This window comes from Miniopterus schreibersii (genome assembly GCF_964146895.1).
Source record: "Miniopterus schreibersii genome assembly, chromosome: X".
In the NCBI taxonomy this organism is placed as follows: Eukaryota; Metazoa; Chordata; class Mammalia; order Chiroptera; family Miniopteridae; genus Miniopterus; species Miniopterus schreibersii.
In genome coordinates, this window is record NC_138104.1 from 3,680,889 (window position 1) to 3,697,048 (window position 16,160).

Here is a 16,160-nt window from a genome sequence, read left to right on the forward strand (position 1 = left end):
CTTACAAGCTGTGTGACCTTGGGCAAGGTACATAACCTTCATATGTGTTGATTTCTTCATGCTATCTATTATTATCTAAGCCTCCATAACAGTAAAAGAACAAGTTTACTGTGTCAAATAACTAGTCTACTCAGTGTCATAAAATAAACTATGGCAGTTTTCTTCATCAACCACCACATATATATTTAATGACAATTTTGCACTAGGCATTATAAACAATACAGTGACTTTTAAGACATGGAGCCCTTTCCCACCATAAAACCACTTAGTAGGGAATACTAGAGTAAAGGACATGTCCTTAATGAAAAATAAGTCCTCAAGAGTTCAGAGGAGAGAAAAGACAACATTGACCTGGGGCCAGAATATGGATACAGCCTATTTATCTTCTGAATTTAATCTCCAATATGTTTTAGCAAAGCCATCGTTTTTCAACCATCCCTTATTTAAATGATTTAGGACACCAACATTATAATGATAAACTCATAACTTGCACAATATAAACACAATACATATGTTCTATGTTTTTGTTCATCTTGTGAAATTTATTTTTATTCAACTGTTTATTATTTATCTTCTGCTAAGGAAATATTATATATTAATTAAAGAAATGTGAAGAATACAGAAAATATTTTTAAAACCATCCATAACCCTGAGATAACCACTGTTAATATTTTGGCACCTTTTATCACATTTTTTCTATGCATTTTCATACTGTTGAGCTAATATTGCATAATTTGTTTTTTAAGTAACATTTCTTCCTCTCAATTCAAAATGTATAAGAAACAAAAATTCCACATAACTCTACTACCAGCTAACCCCATATGACATTTTTTAAAAAGTTACATGTTTAGCAAATTCACAGTATAATGGTGCATCCTTTCACTGCATATATATATCAGAACATATGCTATATATGCTACATAATATGCCAAAATGTTTTCAAATAGGTTTTCAATTACTTGAAATTATAAACAATGCTGTGTTGAATATTTTTATCATCACTTATCACTAACACATGAAAACGGCTGCATGAATTTTCAACAAAATTTTAGTGTATGTTTAGAATAGTCTGACTCAAAATATTGGCTATTTGAAATACATAAGCTTCATTTTGGCAATCGGGGGAAACTCATCTCATAAATATGCTTCAGAGAATCTATAGCAGAGGTTAGCAAGAGGCCTCTATGTCTGCCAATCAAGAAAGCCCTGCCATACGCATTAAGATGCCAAGAAGACAAAAATCAAACAGTGTTTATACAGAAGTCTCTTTTTGAAAGCCACAAAAGCAGGTACTCCAAATTATAATATTCTAAGTTACAAGCACTGATTTACTATAAAATTGTTTCTCAAATAGATAAGTCGATGTCATGTGATCCAGAGTAACAACAGGGATAGTATTCATATTATGATCATTGATAATTAAGTTTAGCAGCTCAGAAGAGGCCCACTGAAAAGTAATTGCCCATTACCTGAAGAAAATGAACAGCATGAAATAGTGACTCTGAGCTGAATAGAGGAAATAACTCCAAAGGGTTGATGCAGGAAACAGAAGAAGTGTTTAGGAAAAAATCCTCAGAGAGATTCAAGAGGATTTTGTATCAATAAATAATAGAGTAAGCTACTGTTGAAAATAAAAGGTATAATTATAAAGGAAACAATTTATGAACATTACAAATATAATTGCTAAATTAAAAAAATAAAATACTTGCTCAAAAGAAGGCATAAATATCAGAAGGAACACAGCAGGAAATCATATTACATGTCTGGAAGATCATATTACAGTACAATTTTAGAATATATTGGGAAGGTGTGTAGGGAGAAAGAGGAAAGCTAAGAAAGAAAAGTTGTGAGGTATGGAGAATAGATATAGTAGCTGAGTCAATGTCTGGTCTAATAGAAGTTTTAAATGGTGAAGAAGAGAAAGGAGAGATGGGAAAGCATAATTAAAAGAGTAAGAGAACATACTCTTCCCCACACTGAAGGCTATTGTTTTGAAGTGAAATACTGAAAAATGTCACCCTATGGTATACTGCTTTTAAGAATGGCCACAATTATTTGCTTCCCTGTATCCATTAGACTTTGCAATGTGACTTTGAAGCTCCTTCCGTTGAAGAGTGGAATCTACTTCCCCATCCCTTGGATCTGACTTGGTGACTTGCTTTGAATGATAGAATGTGGTAAACGTAACATTGTGTTAGTTACAAACTATGTCTTAAGAGGTCTTGCATGCTTCTACAGTTGCTTTTTTAAAAATCCTCCACTGGAGGACATGCTTTTTTATTGATTTTAGAGAGAGAAGGGGGGGGGAGGGATTGATGTGAGAGTGAAACATCGATTGGTTGCCTCCTGCATGAGCCCAGACTGGGGATCCATTGATTGTCTTCTTTGCTGTGTAGAATCTTTATAGTTTAATGTAATCCCATTTGTCTAGTTTTACTTTTGTTTTCAGTGCTTTTGATACCATATTTAAAACATCATTGCCCAGGTATGCTGTCTCCAAAAGTAAGATTTCCTTTTTGTTTTTTTTGTTTTTTGTTTTTACAACTGAGCAGTATTCTATTGTGTAAATGTACCACAGCTTCTTTATCCACTCATCTACTAATGGGCACTTGGGCTGCATCCAGATCTTGGCTATTTTAAATAACATTGCAATGTTATGCTAAGTGAAATAAGCCAGTTAGAGAAAGACAAGTACCACATGATCTCACTTATATGAGGAATCTAAACAGAGAACCAAAAAGAAAAAACAATTAAAAAACAAGAGGACAGTTTAAGGGAGCTGTGGGACAACATGAAACATAACAATATGTTTACAAAACAAACAATATTTGCATCATAGCAGTACCAGAAGAAGTAGAAAGTAAGCAAGGGTTAGAAACATGTTTGAAGAAATAATGGCAGAAAATTTCCCCAACCTGGTCAAGGAAATTGTCACACAACAGAGCGAGACACAGAGAGTCCCAAGCAAGAGGAACCCAAAGAGGCCATACCCACACACATCATAATTAAAATGCCAAAAATTCAAGACAAAGAGAGAATCTTAAAGGACACAAGAGAAAAGCAATCTGTTACCTACAAAGGAGCTCCCATAAGGCTGTCAGCTGATTTCTCATTAAAGAGCTTTCCAGAAAAGAAAAAAAAAAAAAGAATAAAGGAGTTTATCACCACCAAACCAGCAATGCAAAGAATGTTAAAGGGACTGCTGTAATAAGATGTTGAAATAGAGAGAATGAGAAGCATAGGCATAAAGAAATAAAATGGTAATCGATAAGTACCTATCAATAATAACCTTAAATATAAATGGATTAAATGCTACAATCAAAAGACATAGGGTAGCTGAATGGATAAGAAAACAAGAACCAAACATATGCTGTCCCACAGGAGACCCACCTCAGAACAAAAGACTCACAGAGGCTGGAATAAAACAACAACACACCTTCTGGAGGACTTTAAGGGGAGATTGACAGCAATACATTAATAGTAGGGGAATTTAACACCCCACTGAATTCAATGGGTAGATCTTCCAGACAAAAAATTAACAAAGAAACAGTGACTCTAAATGACACACTAGATCAAATGAATTTAATTGACATTTACAGAACATTTCACCCCAAAGCTGCAGAATTGCCATTCTCCTCAAGTGCACATGGGATATTCTCAAAGATAGACCACATGTTAGGACACAAAACAAATCTTTACACGTTCAAGAAGACAGAAATCATATCATGCATCCTCTCAGACATTTATACCATGGAATACTATGCAGCTGTAGAAAAGGATCTCTTATGCTATGGGACAGCATGGTGGGACCTGGAGAGTATTATGCTAAGAGAAATAAGCCAGTGAGAGAAAGACAAATATTACATGATCTTACTCATATGTGGAATCTAATGAACAAAATAAACTGATGACCAAAATAGATCCAGAGACATAAAAGCATGGAACAGGCTGACGCATCTCAGAGGGAAGGTAGGGATGGGTGGGTAGGTCGGGAGAGATTAACATAAGAATTTATATGCATATATGCATAACTCATGGACACAGACAGCAGTGTGGTGAAGGCCTGAGAGAAGGGGTGCAGGGGGGAGGGGATCAACGGGGGAAAAAGAGACCATTTATAATATTTCAACAATAAAGATAAATTTTAAAAAATTATTGGAGTGACAATGGTTAATATGAGCATATAAGTTTCAGGCGTGGGAAAAGATCTGAAAGACTACTAAAATTTAAAGTTCCTCTCATACCAGAAGTTATGGGAAATGGGGTTACATTAGAATTTGCTGGTTTTCAGGAAGGCAGATTTGCTCTGTTATTAGAATGTGATGATTAATGATTTTCCCCATTGGTAGTTCAGGTGTCAGATAATTGACCCTAGTTTATATTGTTATATCCTAAGATGAGGCCACAAGTCCCCTAAAGGTCAGTTATTAGGCATAAGTGTTTATAGTGGAGCATTCATATATTAGGTGTCCTCTGCCCATTGGTCTGGTGGCACGCTAATTATCTCTCGCATTATGGGTCCGTCACAACACATAGAGCCAACACACTTGGGAGCTTCCCACCCAGGTACCCTCTGGCCTCAGTGTGGCGCACAGGGAGGTTGGTTTTATCAGTGTTGGTGTTAAGACAGGCTCTGATAACTGTCCAGACTTTGATTTGTGTCTAGTGCATTCTGCTTGTATACTGATCAGTCAGTGCCTGTGCTTTTATTCTTCTTCCCCTGCCCCCAAAATAAAGTTTACATTCATGTTTTCATCTTACTAATAAGGTATTGGTATACATGCTATTGAGCATTAATAAAGAATACATATTATGTTTAGACTATGTTCTAAGTGCCTTGTGTACATAGTATACTTAGTTTATCCTCGCAGGCTATGGAGTAGGTGCTCTGATCCTCAGTTTACAGAGGCAAAAAGCTGTAGCATGGAGTGGTTGAGGAATTTGCTCAAGATCTCCTCACAAATAAATAGAAAGAAAAAAGAAATAGCAGACTGTGATAAAACAACAGTGTGAGATTTTACATAATTTTATCAGAAAATTTACATTAATATAATAGGGAAAATCTGAGTAACAATGAACAAGTGTGACTTAATATGTAGAAATATGATATAATATTACTCAAACAAAAAGAAAATACACATTTTCTTCAATTGCCCATAGAATATTTATAGAACATTTTTACATTAGGACACAAAGACAATATTCCAAAATGTATAATTCATGCAGAAAACATACTCCATCCATGAGAGTATAATTAGTAATAAGGAAAACGAGGATAGACAACCAAACATCAACTAAAACCTAACCATGTTGAAAGACATAAATACACTTCTAAATACCTCTTAGATTAAAAAGGAAAATGAACTACAGATAAGGTACCAAAAGAATTACTATTATAACACCTCATGTGAAAACTATGAAACACATTCAAATGTATTCTGAGGAAAATTTATGATTTAAATGCATTAAATAGAAAAATAAGAAAGACTAAAAATAAAATAAGCATTCACCTAAATCTAGAAAGAGATCAAACAGAACCAATGACTAGAAAAAAGGTTTTCACAAAAGCAGTAAGTGGTATTTTAAAAAACATTTGCTTTTTAATAGTTAACTGAAAATAAAATATGTAAATAGTCCTATTAAGGAAAAGAATAAAAAAGATATAGCCATATATGTGCAAATTCATACACATTAGAATTTATTACATGTAACTTACAATCAATACATTTAAAAATCCAGATGAAATGGGAGAGTTTTTACAGACAAATTGACAAAATTGACTCAAGGAGAGGTGGAAAACTTGGATAGACTAATAATCAAAGAAATTGAAAGAAAGTTTACATTTCTACCCTCCCACTCCCCAAACAAGCACTAGGACAAAATGGTTTTACGGGTGAGTGTTGCCAAGTGTTCAAGGGAATAGCTTGTGTCTAAGTTATTTAGACTGTAAAATAAGAAAAAAAATTAAGTTCATTCATAAGATTAATACAATCCTCATATTAAATCAGGAAAAGGGTATCACACAAAGGAAAACAATAAATGAGAGTTTCCCAACAAGTGTGCCTGGCACACTGGCGTCCTGTGGGTGGGTTGTATGTGTAATACTATAGCCTCTAAGGCTTTGGGGTCCCACAGGCAGAGCCTGGGAAGCCAGTTGTCTCTGTCCTGAGCAATCTTGTCCATTTAATTTACCCCAGTGTGTCATGATGTGAAAAGGGTAAGGGGCGCTGCTCTAGGAACTTGTTACTATAGAGTTTTATATCCTAAATGAAACATTGATATAGACAAAACACCACTCCCGAGTCAGTCTTATTCCACGAATGCCAAAGTAGTTCAACATTAGGAAACCTATCAGTGTAATGAACTACACTAAGGATTAAAAAGAATAACCATATTAACACCTTGGCAAATTCCAGAAGACATTCAGTAACATTCTCTGTGTGTTCCAGACAGAACTGTAAGACAATCAGGAATCAGGAATAGAAGGGCTTTTCCATAACTTGTAAAAGGGTATCAGAAACAATGCTAATCATCATATTTTAGAGTGAAACAATGAGATATTTCTATTAAAGTCAAAAACAAGAAGAGGAGGCCTGTTCTTTATTAATCAATATAAATCTGCATTCTCCTGGAAGTCACAAGATCTCTACCAATGTGCCAAAAGGAAAACCAAATTAGAAACAAACATTTACAATGAAAAAACAAACATTTCCTTATTTATAACAGACAGGATTGTGTAGCTAGGAATTAAAGATAATTAACTGGTGGAAAAACACAGAGCTAGGAACAGAGTTTAATATAATGCCTGGATACAAGATAAATGCAAAACTATTGTAAAGATGCCAGTTCTTGACAGGTTACTCAAAAGTTCCGAGGCACTTCCAGGGATTTTTTTCTTTTTACTGAAGTTGAGAGTTAATTCTATAATTCATCTGGAAAAAGAAAATGTAGAAAAATAGCCAAATAAATTTTGAGAATAAAAAGAATGGAGAGCAGCCCCATCAGATTTCAAAACATATTATAATGCTCCAGGAATTAAAGCAGTCAGGTATTAGGTCAGTAATAGACAAAAATTAAACAGAAAAGAAACAAGCAAGCCTATATAGTTCATGATGAAAAGAGAATTCCAAATTAGTGTAAATATCATTCCATACAATAAATAAATTAGGAAAGCTATGCCTTCTGAAAAAAATTAACCTAGGTTAATTACTTTCCACCCCCCCCACACACACACACTTCCATATGGATTAAAGCACTAAGCAATAAAATATATCAAATATTAGAAAAAGTATTGAACAATATTTTTATAATCTTGGGGTATAGAAGCCTACCTAATTAGTTGGTTGGAGCATTGCCCCATATACCAAAAGGTTGTGGGTTCGATTCCTGGTCAGGCCACATACCGAGGCTGAGGGTTCGATCCCTGGTCAGGGTGCATGCAGGAGGCAACCAATCCATGTTTCACTCTCATGTGGATGTTTCCCTCTCTCTCCCTCTCTCTTCCTCTCTCTCTAAAAAAAACAATTAAAAAAAGGAAGAAAAAAAGAGAGAAATGACAGATATTTGTAATATATAACAGACAAAAGGATGCCATCTCTAATCTAGAGAACTACATATCAACAATGAAAAAAAGATAAATCACTCAAAAGAAAAATAGGCAAAGGAGATGTGTTCATCAATCTCCAACAGAATACAAATAGCTAATAAATATATTAAAAAGTGCTTAACTTTCCTAGTGGGTAGGGAAAATAACTTAAAGGAATGAGATTGGATTTTTCATCCAAAATGTTGACAAAATTAAAAAGAATAATCATGCCAAGAAGGCAACTGAACTCAAACCCTTTAATCTAGCAGTTATGTTTCTAAGCTACTAGCCTATAAAAAATACTTCTAAGCATGCAAAAGATAGATTTAAAAGAATGCTTTGTATAGCATTATGTGTATTAAAAAACTGTTAACCCAGAGATCTATCATGTGGAAAGAATTGAATAAATTATATAGTACACCCTACTATGGAATTCTATGGGCTGTTACAGGACAGCAAAGTTGTAGAATAGTACAGTTAAGTCCTCACTTACCTTCACAGAGAGGTTCTTGGGAGCTGTGACTTTAAGGGAAGCAATGTATAATGAAACCAATTTTACCATAAGCTAATGGATAGAAACAAGAATTAAGTGCCTAGGGCATATTTCTGGTCACAAAAACATCACCAAACTTCTAAAGAACCAAACACTTCTAATATCAAACACTGAAATAAATGTCAGTTATATATACATTTAAGAAAAATGAATAAAAACAAATCACAGAATGATTTTTCCAACCTTCTTATTCCAGTTCAGTGTCACAGGTGACTGCAGCCTCTCCTGGCAGCTCAGGGCACAAGGCAGGGCCCCCCTGGGACAGGACTCCCTTCCAGCACGGGGGCACTCACACAGACCCCCACTCAGACTGGGACACCGTGGGCATGCCACTGCATCTATTGTGCACATCTGGGGATGTGGGAAGGCACCGGAGTCCCTACAGAAAATCTACGCAGGCATGGGGAGAGCTTGCAAACCACACAGACAGTGGCCCCATCCAGGGATTGATTTTTCCCCTCATCAACTTTAACAGAGCAACAGTGAACAAAACATTAGCAGAGGACCTGCTGTATATACAGGATGGCTTCATTTTGTAACACACACAAGAGCACATGCACATAAACAGAAAAAGTCCTTGGAAGGTACAGAGCAAACAAATCATCATGCCTGTCTCTGGGCAGTGGGCCTGGGAGAAGCATATTTGCATTTGTTCTTTCATATACTACGGCCTTTTTTACTTTTATAATAAGCATGTGTTACTTTTGTAACAAAACAACAACAACATAATCTCACTCTATGACACTGGGATTTTAAAAAAAACTATAAGGAAACATTAAAGAGCTATATGAAATCTCACTATACAGAGGAAATTATTATTAACATGTCAACACTTTCTTTTCAGTCCCTGTTATGCATTTTTTACATATTTGAGATAGTTGAGATCTTATTATATGTAATTTTGGGCTTGTTTTTCAATTAGTATAGAGAATAAAAAGCCACAAGAGCATAAAAAGTACATGTATTCCCAACACCCGGAGAAGTGTACAAAACTGGATTCTGAATAACCCATGCATGCTGCCACAGATCATACACATTGTCTCACTGATTCATGCATGGTCCTCTTTTATTTTTATCCATTAACTTGTTCTCTTTTTTAAAAATATTTTTTTTATTGATTTCAGAGAGAAGAAGGGAGAGAGAGGGATAGAAACATCAGTGATGAGGGAGAGTCATTGATCAGCTGCCTCCTGAGCCCCCAACCCAGGCATGTGCCCTGACCAAGAATCGAACCATGATCTCCTGGATCATAGGTCGATGCTCAACCCCTGAGCCACACCGGCCAGGCATTAACTTCTTTTATTTAATTTTCATAATAATCACACAATTATTAAGTAGTTAAAAATATGCTTTTAATTACATAATGAACACTAGCTCACTCACCCATTGAACCTGAGCACTAGAATATTGACAATAACTTCAATCCACTTCTATCATCCTCTTATTCCAACTCCCTTTCCTCAACCCCAATGACCTTATCCTGAATTTTTAAATTGGCTTGTTAATAAAATATTTTAATCCCAAATATATATGTATGCCTAAATAATACAGTTATTAGTTTTACTTGTTTTTGAATAATATAAAGGATATCCAGTGATATATAGTCTTCTGGGACTTGATATTTTAATTTAACATTATAGAAGTAAAATCCATTCATATTATTATTGTTTAGCTGTAGTGTATTCATTTCACTGCTGTATAATATTCCATTGTGTAAATATATCACAATTTATACATTTTCCTTTTGGGACATTTACTATGAACATTTTAATTTTTTTTTTTTGGGTTATTTTTGAGGGCGTTTTTATAGCTTCCTTTCTACAAAATTTTAATACTATATACATTCATGTGACCTGTCCTCTCATTAATAAGATCTTGTGAACATATTCCCATTTCAATAATTATTCTTTTGTGGTATAAACTTAAATGGCTGCATAGTATTCCATCATATATTTACAATATAATTTTATTTACCCACCACAATTGTTGGACATCTCCATTGCTTATAATTTTTATGCTGGGATTAGCTTTATGTTGTATATATCCTTTAGATAAGCAACTCTCCTTTTAAGACTTTATTCTCAATAATATCTGAATAAATTTGCACACAATCATGTACAGGGCCACCATCTAGGATGAGGCAGTTTGTGTTCTGCACAACTTGCACAACATATGTCCTCATCACAGCAGGGCTTTGTTTTTGTTTTTGTTTTTTAATCCTCACTGGAGGATATTTTTTTCCATTGCTTTTCGGAGAGAGTAGAGGGAGGGAGGAAGGGAGGGAGGGAGGGAAGGAGGGAAGGAGGGAGAGGGAGAGAGAGACACAAACATCAATTGGTTGCCTCCAGCCCTCCCCCCAACTGGGGCCAGGGATTGAGCCTGCAACTGAAGTACGTACCCTTGGCCAGAATTGAACCCGGGACCCTTCAGTCCAGGGGCCGACACTCTAACCACTGGGCCAAACCAAGTAGGGCTCACAGCAGTTTTTACAATTAAAAAAAAGAACTTAACAAAGTAAATATATTAAAATTATAATATAGATGCACAGTTACTGACATAGAAAGATGTTTACAACTTATTAAGTGGGAAAACTAGGTTAAATGGCAGTATAATACTATTTTGTAAAATTAAACAAACATACCTGTGAAACAGTATGGAAGCACATACACCAAAATTTTTACAGCACTATCTCTGAATATTGAGTTTATTTGAGGTTTTAAGTTTTTCACTTTGCTTACTTATATTTTAAAGCATTTTAAACCATAAAACTTGATTACATGTGTAATAAGATGAATAAATAATGATTTTATGCACAACCATTTACATTTTTTCATGAATATAAAACACTTCCACATTGTAAGGACTTTGGAAGAAAAAAGAACATAAAGAAGTAAACGAAAATCACACATTATCTTATCCACCTAGAGATGATACGTTCACAATCTCCAATGGGTTTATTTCTGTCATTTGTCTCTGATTATATATTTAAAATAATTGCAATCATACTTTATATAATCCTGCATGCTGATTTTTGCTTAATATTATATAATTTAAACAGACCATAGCTTTTTTAATGGAATAATGTTCCATAATATGGAAAGAGCACACTCCCTTAATTATGCCCTTAAAGTTAGGCCCTTAGGTTTTTCTGTTTTTAACTATACCAGATAACTATGTAAGGAACATCTTTGTGAATGAATTATCCACATTTTAGATAATTCCCTTAAGTATATTCATTGAAGTGACAATACTAAGTCAGAGTACAAAAAATTTTATATCCCTTGACATATATTGTCAAAACTGTACTTACTATATATTTTAAGGCAGCATGGAATAATAGGGAAAAAAATAAGTCAAAATACATTGATCCCATGCCCATCTTTAGAACTTGCTGCTTAACCTCTGATTAGGTAAAAACATCCATCTTATCTAAGTCACAAGGTTATTGTGATAAATGAGAATCTAGGTCCTTTGGTCAGCATAAATGTTACTTCCTCAGCATCCTATACTTACTTTTCCTTCATGGCCTTACAAAACTTAAAAATAATTGTTCAATTATTTGAACACTGTCTGTTTCCCCCAGATAACTTTAAGTTCCATTAAAATATGCCTGGCATACAGTTGGTGCTCAATAAATGTTTGTTGAATGAGTGGCTGGATGAATGAAGTGACAGCACTTTGTAAACTAAATCATTAGACATTTGTAAGATATTATTATTATTATTAATTTATATTACCATGTAGATAATTCTAAATCCTTAGAGACTTCTTGACTAATTAAAATTTCACTATGTGGCTTTAATGCTTGTCATGTCAACCAGAGGTAGCAATGTTGCTGGAAGTACCTGATAGGAGCTGAGACTTGGAGAACCAAGTAGTTAGTTCTCTAGGTCAGCATGCTGGGAGTTAAGGAGTTTTAGTTACCGTTAGTGGGACACAAGCAGTGGTAAGAATCCAAGAGATCAGTGATATTTGAAGCAGGTGGATCCTGGAGGTCAGAAACAAACTAATGGTAAGTGGTCTAGATAGTAAGGTGCAAACTGGAGAACAGTCAGAGATAAGGAAGTAAAGTGGATGAGACAGTTAAATTCCATGCACCAGTACTCAAAGCATGGAGTTACAAATATGATTCTAAAGCAAAGGGTACTTGAACTCATGCTCTCTTATATTATTTCTACCCAAATTGAAAATAGTATGAGGAAGTGTTTGTGCCTAGAACCATATACATGAGCAAGGAAATGACAGTAGCTAGTTCATGAATGAGATCTGTGAATATAAACAAATAGGTTTTGATAGTGACAAGATACAGTAAGACCATTTGTATATAAGATTTTATAATAGTCTACACATAAAATGGGAGCAATCAAGCTTTGGATCTCATAAATCTCATCTTGATTTTCAACAGCAGATATTATAGTATGGTAGTTAAAATCATGGACTCTTGAAATAGGCTAGTTGGCTTCAAATCCTAGCTCAATCACTTATTAGTTGTGTCCTTTGGAAAAGTTACTTCACCTATGTGTGCCAGTTTCCTCATCTGTAAAACAGGGATGATAGTATCTACCTCAATGGGTTCTTGCAAGGATTAAATGAGTTGATGCATGTAAGGACCTTAGAATAGTGCCTGGATATAGCAAATACTATGTTTGTTAAGTGTTATTATTATTATTATTAGTCACATAAGACCAAACAAAAATTGATGTTATAAAAATGGATAAATACACTGTATGTTTTCCACTGTATATTAACTTTAGCTAAAATAATAAAGTCTTTAGTTCTACTCATTAAAATAAGAATTTCATTTGCACCTAAGCATAGTTGACCACATAAAAGTTATAAGCAATAGTAAAGTAGCAATATTTATCACAGCAATCCCATATCTGTGTTTTTTTCTATAGAAGCTGTTCTATGAATGTTATATTTTAAAATTGTAAAGAATAAATACACATTCTCTAATAGCAAAAACCACTATTAGGCTTTAGTAAGTCAATCCATAAGATCTGGTCTATAAAAAGGGATGCCATTTTAAATTTTCTGAAGCTAGTTCCACTAGAAGCAGGAATATTTGAGTTGGGAGACTTGTCTGTGGAAAGATCTGAACATGGAAAGGCTCAGGCTTGGAAAGGCTAATTTAGAAAAAGTCTGGACCTGGGGAAAGGTTGGAAGACATGAACTATGGAACATGTTAGAATACCTGGATATCGTAGACACTGGAAGACCTGAATGTTGGAAGACCGGTACACGGGAGACGGAAGACGTGGAATTTGAGCCCATTGTTGGAAGACTAGGTAGTTGTCGGAAGACGTGGAGATGTTGGAAGACGTGGAGATGCTGGAAGATGTGGAGATTCTGGAAGACATGGAGATGCTGGAAGACAAGCAGATGCTGGAAGCCCTGGAGATGCTGGAAGACCTGGAAGTGTAGGAAGACATGAATTTTCTCGAAGACATGGCTTAGTTGGAAGACGTAGATTTTCTGGAAGACGTGGCTTTGTTGGAAGACGTGACTTGGTTGGAAGACGTGGTTTTGTTGGAAGACGTGGATTTTCTGGAAGACGTGGCTTTGTTGGAAGACATGGATTTTCTGGAAGACGTGGCTTTGTTGGAAGACGTGAGTATGCTGGAAGACATGAATTTGATGGAAGACACAGCTTTGTTGGAAGACAAGGATTTGCTGGAAGCCATTGATTTTCTGGAAGCCATGGATTTGATGGAAGACGTAGATAGTTTGGAAGACCTGGAACTGATTGGAAGATATGGATTTCCTGGAAGACATGGATTTTCAGGAAGACCCGAATTGTCCGGAAGATCTTGATTGTTTGGAAGATGTAGATTTGCTGGAAGACCTGGAGGTTACGGGAAGACGTAGATCTCAAGGGAGACATAGATTTGCAGAAGACGAAGATTAAGTGGAAGACATGAATTTTCTGGAAGACGTGGCTTTATCAGAAGACCTGGATTTAGTGGAAGACATAGATTTTGTCTGGAAGACGTGGATTGACCAGAAGACTGGATTTGGTGGAAGACATGGATTGGTTGGAAGACCTAAATTTTTCCGGAAGATGTGGATTAGCTGGAAGACCTTGATATTGGTGGAAGTAGTGGATTGTCTGGAAGACCTTGAAATCATTGGAAGACATGGATTTCTGGAAGACGTGGATTTTCCTGGAAGATATGGACTTTGTGGAAGACCTACAATTGCTGGAAGACTGGATTTGCTGGAAGGCATGGATTGTCTGGAAGACGTGGTTTGTCCGGAAGACGTGGATTGTCTGGAAGACATGGATTTTCTGGAAGACTGGGATTAGCTGGAAGACCTTGATGTTGTTGGAAGACTTGTAATTAGTTGGAAGACTTGGAGTTGCTGGAAGACCTGGAGTTGTTGGAAGACCTTGACACTGGCGCCATTGGAAGCCCTGGACATTGGAGACATTGGAAGCACAGGATATTGGAGACATTGGAAGCCTTGGATTTTGAGGACATTGGTTATTCTAGATATTGGAAACCTTGGAAGCCCTGAATATTGAAATTCATGGATATTGGAAGCCCTGAGCACTAGAGACATTGCAAGTCCTGGACCTTGGGTGCCCTAAACATTGGAAGATATTGACAACAGAAGATCTAGACATTTAGAAATTCTAAATTCACAAACCCTGGATATTGGAAGACACTGGAAAACCTGAATATTGACATATTCATGTTAAAAGACATAGAATTTGAAAGATGTAATTTTCATGATGCTGCAGGTCAAAGATGTTGGAAGCCCTGGATATTAAGAGACCTAGACTTTAAGAGGTCAGGATGTTAAGAAACCCAATCACTTCAATATTAGGGATATTTGAACAACCTGAATAGTGAAAGACCAGGTTCATGGAGATATCAAAAAACTTGGGTATTGGAGAAACGAGACATTATAAAATCAGAATTTAGGAGACACTAAAAGTTGTGGGAACTGAATGATGTAAGTGCTGGACTTTGACACAATGAAATATATGAGCTCTAGAAGACTGGTATATACAAGGTAATGGAGAACTGGAAACATAGTAAAATTGGAAGTTAGAACTCTGCATTCTGAAAGACAAGACCGAGAACTTGAAGGGTGATTGTTGGAGATACTAGGAGACCTAGACTTTTAATGACCCTGATACTGAGAAGATTAGAAAACATTTGCATTAGAGGTGTTGCAGGCGAAAGAGTGAAAGATATGGACGTAACATTTAGAAGATCTGGCAATTGGAGATGTTAGGAGCTCTGGAGCTCAGAATACCTGATGTTAGAGACAATGAAGAATTGAAAAGACTAATCTTAGAGATATTAGAAGGTCATGTTGAAAGATATTGACAATGTTGAAAAACTTTCATATTAGAATCTGATATTACATTTAAAAACATATCATAAGGCTATTGTAATAGACTTTATGACTATGGCATTTCTTTCACTAAAAAGCACAGGGAAAGGCCATTCTAGAAAGATGACAAAGAGGAAGCAGGGAAATTCAAGTTAAAACAAGTAGTTTGAATGGGCTGGAACATATCTTAGTCTCTATTAGCTGGCCTTCTGGGTCTGTACTGGTTGACAGGATGGGAATGAGAAATTATCAAAGAATAAGCAATATTAAGGCTTGGCTTAAGCAATATCTACTTGGCTTAAGACAAGGGGTCAGCAAACATTTCCTATAAAGGATCGGATAGTAAGTATTTAAAGTTTTGCAAGCTGTACAGTTTGTGTTGTAACTTCTCAACTCTGCCATTGTAGTGCAGCTATAGACAATACATAAATGAGTGGGCATGGCTTGGGAAAAAGGGGGGGGGCTAGACTGAAAGATATTGCCAATGTTTGGCCCAAAGGTTTCAGTTTGCCAGACCCAGATCTAGATGCCAAATCTAGGGTATGGTAAACTTAAGTACATTCCAGGCTAGCATTCACATGCAGGAGAATGCATAGAACAATGTGAAGCCCACTGGTAAATAAACATACTATGTATGTGATGATACTCAGGAGATGAGGCTGGCCGGGACCTAAG

At 35.7% G+C, this 16,160-nt stretch overlaps 1 long non-coding RNA gene across 1 annotated transcript in view; it reads right to left on the reverse strand.

Moving 5' to 3' along the window:
• Positions 1 to 535: 535 nt before the first annotated feature.
• Positions 536 to 16,160, reverse strand: part of LOC308550766 — a 59,428-nt gene continuing 43,803 nt past the window's right edge. Inside the window, exon 3 of the long non-coding RNA XR_013997959.1 lies at positions 536 to 14,553. This is a non-coding gene — a long non-coding RNA (uncharacterized lncRNA). The remainder of the gene's footprint in view (positions 14,554 to 16,160) is intronic.